The sequence below is a fragment of the Chenopodium quinoa genome, unplaced genomic scaffold (genome assembly GCF_001683475.1).
Source record: "Chenopodium quinoa cultivar QQ74 unplaced genomic scaffold, ASM168347v1, whole genome shotgun sequence".
In the NCBI taxonomy this organism is placed as follows: domain Eukaryota; kingdom Viridiplantae; phylum Streptophyta; class Magnoliopsida; order Caryophyllales; family Amaranthaceae; genus Chenopodium; species Chenopodium quinoa.
In genome coordinates, this window is record NW_018743486.1 from 19,365 (window position 1) to 23,908 (window position 4,544).

The window sequence follows — 4,544 nt, forward strand, 5'->3', positions numbered from 1 at the left end:
ATTACGTAGCATTAAAGTAAACATGTTCTAGTTATGTTTCGACAAAAGCAAATGTAAAACTCTCATGCAAATTAGAAGAGAAAAAGAAAATTGTCTTACACATCTAATTATGTGAAATCAACGTTCAATTTGTAGAAAAATCCATTCTCATAAATTTCTTCAAACTAGTTTAAATCTAGACATTCAATATCAGATGATCTTATTAAGTTTCTCTGTATATACTCAATTTCATACTAAATTGTATCTGTATCCAAACCTAGAAGCAACAAGGCAAGATTTGAATCTTATGTCTTCTAGACCATAGGCAGCGGATGATCTTATTAAATTACTCCGTATTATACCAAATTTCATACTAAATCGTTCCCGTACCCAAACATAGAAGCAACAAGGCAAGATTTGAACCCTATGTCTTCTAGATTATAGGCAAGCCACTTTGATAGTGAATACGAGTAGCCGAGTAGGAATAAGCCCAATAAGTTGTCAATTGTCATGAACCCACTTTTTGTGAATCATCAATTTTCTTATCCAAAGCATATTCTTACCCCCTTTTTTTTTTTTTTTTTCTTTTTCTTTTTTCTTTATTACCCAAAACAAATGAAAAAACCGCACTAGAACCAACAAAGAAACTCTCAAAATTAAACAATAATATCTATCCTTTTAACTACAATCCAAATGCCTTAAAAATACTCATGAAAGATAACATTGGAATACACTTTGCTTAAGTTAGCTAATTTTATCATTAAGTTTAACAAATTTAGTTAATTGCTCCACCCACCATGTTATGATCATTTAAGCAAGAAAATTGGATACAATTCCACTATTATAACCTCAATTATATTACTCCGTAGTGCTGTAAGCCTATAATGATGACGAAACTGATTTCCATTTATAACTACTTAACCTAAAACCACCCAGCGTATAACTCCATAGACTTTATTATATGTCCGGTTGTACCTAGCTCGTTGGCTCCACTCTAGTGTAATAAAAATTGCGGCTTTGTAGGAAGTGATTGCAACAAGGTTGTACTTTAATAATGTAATAAAATGCAAAAATTCAAAGAAGAGTTCTTTATCCATATTTTGTTTATTAAAATAATGTACATTGAGAATTGATACAGCAACAAAATTAAAAAAAAAAAAAAAAAAACTTCTATTCCTTTTTCTCTTTTGTACAACAAAAAGAACTAGTATAAAAATTAAACTAACATTTGAAGTATCTCAATTCTCAAAAGGGTAAAACTTGTTGACCCAATAATAAATCCCAAATCATCTCACCTCAAATTATCTTTGTTCTTGTTAATTCTCTTGCAAAACTTTAGCCAAATTGGATGCAACCCTATGAATCTTCTCATTATCATCTTGAATTAACCCAAAACAAATCTCCAAAACTCCTTGATTTTTTACTTGTCTCTTCACTCTATCACTACTACAACAAATCAAATTCAATGTCATCAATCCATATTGAATTCCCCTTAAACTCCCATTTTTCACATAATGTACCAAAATCTCTACAACCCCATCACATTTCACTATCTCCTCCCTCCCTTCTTTACACTTAGCGAGCAATCCCAGCACTTCGATTGCTCGCTCGAGTCCCGATTTTGCCATTCTGATCAAAATCGGGACTGCCCCGCAGTCAACCGTCCTACGACGGTTCTCGGGGAAGGAAGAGAGAGTAAAGAGAGCGGTCGCAGCTTCTTTCCTCTCTCTTCCTCTCCCCGTGTGGAGGAGGTGAACAAGGCACCTTACCGCACCGGGGTGAGCCCCGATGGTCGCCTTGTTCACCTCCACCACAGCGAGGCTGGTGAGCACCGTTGCTGCCACCGCAGCAGCGGTGCTCCCCAAAGCACTAACCACCCTCGCCACCGCCCCTCCGCCACCAACCCCACCTTATTATCATCCGACTCCAAACTCAAATTCAACAACAGCAACAACGCCTTCTCTGCAAACCCGGGTCATTATCCGAGTCAACACACCGCAACACAGCAGACACTGCGCCCGACTCAGTGAGCCGCGCTCGGAACCCCGGGTTAGCCTTCGACAACCCCGTCAACCTCACCAACGACTCAACCTTCTCCTCAACCATCGAACCCCTCGAGTTAAGCTTCGAGATTAGACACCCGAGTTGACTCGGTGAGTCAGACCCAGACCCATCCGAGTCAGACCGAGTTGGGATGAGTTGGGTGGGCGTGTAGTTGGAAATGAGGCTGCGAAGGGCGTGGTTAGGGATGAGGGAAGGTGGGTCAGGGAGGGGTAGTTTGGTAATTGGACAAGTACGGTGGCCTGAGTCAATCCATCTTTGAATGGAGCTCCGATCAAAGGTATGACCCGAAGAGAGGATAACCGGGTCGGACATTATATCAAGAGAAATGGGCATTTGAAATATTCTGGAAGTTCATTTGCCATTTTCTCTTTGGTAATGAGAAGAGATGAAGAAGAAGAAGATGATGATGAAGTGAAGGGGTTTTTTGGGGTTTTGGTTTTGGATTCTGACATTTGTTTTTTTTTTTTTTGGGAGGAGAGAGAAATTGATAAAAGAGAGAGAAAATGAAAGAAAGAAAGAAGATTACAGTCCACTACATTTTTATACAGTGGAAAATAAATTTAATTGTATGAAATGGAAAGGTGACACGTGATCTAGTTGTTGGGATTTTTTAAGTGAAATGACTAAAATGCCCTTGTAATTTGGTGAGAGTTTTGATTGTTTGTTTTGGTGTGAGGGGGTACTTTGGGGTTTTGGTGACGGTGGTGGTATTGTTTGTGAAAAAAGTTTATTAGTTGGTTGTTTATGGGGATTAATTAGGGTTAGTAAATTATTGGATTTGACTGTAATTTAATTTAGTAAAAAAAGAAAAAAATTTGAATGATTGAAAAAAAATTGATTTTATTGGATAAGACTTAGTTATTGCAGATTTATTTCCTAATGTATGTTATGAGTTAATTAAATAATACTCGTGTTAAGAAGATAAACTACTTTTATTGTGAAGTAGATCATTCCGTCATGTTATTGAGGTTTTAGAAGAAATTCAAGCTTGTTCTTTGCAAATAATGAATTCTATACATATTTTTTTCTCAATCACCTAAAGTAGTTCCATTGAAAACATAAGGGATTTTGTATATGTTAGGATTTTCTAAAGGATGTATCATGCATGCATGTATACTTGGTAAAGCCTCTAACTAAAAAAGTGGTTAAAATAAACACATGTAGGATTTAGTGTAAGAGGAAGAAACAAAATAAACTATGATATGGAGTACGTCGGGTTATGTTACTTTTAAAGATGTAAATAAAAGAAGATTGATTTAAGATTTTTTACGAATTTATGAAGCAAAACATATTAAACGAATGAGTTTATCAGCTAATATGGATAACAAAATTCACAATATAATGAACTTGAAATTGATGTACCAACCAACAACTGCAAAGCATTTCATGGTTTAAACGATTAAAGAAAATGTGGAATTCATAGTCTCATATTAAGAAAATAATAACACAAATGAATGTAAATTGCTCTAATACCATGGTAAACTGGTTATATTTAATAAGAGGACTTCAAAGCGAAAGAAAAACTCACCATAACGCCCATAATACTATCCTTCAGTGCAGAATATTGTTAATGGCTTAGGAGAACTGACTAACTTTTATGATTTTGTGAAACTAAATTCCAAATTCACACATAAAATCTCTTAACCTAGATGTATATATATTTATAGAACTATATATGTCCACATAATGCATGTTTACGATAAAAAGAATATAATACTATATAAACATATTGATGCAAATTTTAATATTTACAAAAGAATCGAAAGTAGATTGCTAACATGGAGTTTTTTATAACCCTAAATACTTCAAATTACTATTACATACCTATGTTGCGTGCATAAAGTCATTTGAAGGCTCGAATAGTAAGTATCATATGGACTTAGGATTCATTTATTATTTACCCGTTTTACACATACTTTAATCGTAAACGAAGTATGCATGAATTTTTTTGCCTAAGTTTTAAAAACCAATCTAAGGGCCTGTTCTCTTCCGTTGAAATTCAGTTCAGTTCAGTTCAGTTCAGTTCAGTTCAATTCAGCTCAGTTCAGTTCAGTTTAGTTCAGTTCAGTTCAACTCTTAATTTACGTCTAATGATATTGCTAATGATATAAAGCCAAATTTCATTCTTTTAAGCTCTTACAACAACAACAACAACAACAACAACATCACTAATCCGTACAAAGATCACTAATCAGTAGTTAAAAATCACTAATTAATAAGTTCAGTTCAGTTCAGTTCAGTTTAGTTCAGCTCAGTTCAGTTCAGTTCAGTTCAGTTCAGCTCAGTTCAGTCAATCGGAACATGCCCTAAGCTTATTAGATCTTATTAACATATAGTTAGTTGTATATTGGACTCAAGTAGTCCTTACTAGTTATTAGAATTTATGATTCTTACAAATTTGAATTTAATTTATCAACCCTCACATAACATTAAGATTTGCATAACCCTTATAATTACATATAAGGAAATAAATTATTTTCCTACATAAAGTATTTTCCTAA

The 4,544-nt window shown here is 34.6% G+C and overlaps 1 pseudogene; it reads right to left on the reverse strand.

Annotated features, from left to right (window-relative positions):
- Positions 1-1,052: 1,052 nt before the first annotated feature.
- LOC110739439 lies at positions 1,053-2,786 on the reverse strand (annotated as a pseudogene).
- Between the last annotated feature and the right edge of the window lie 1,758 nt (positions 2,787-4,544).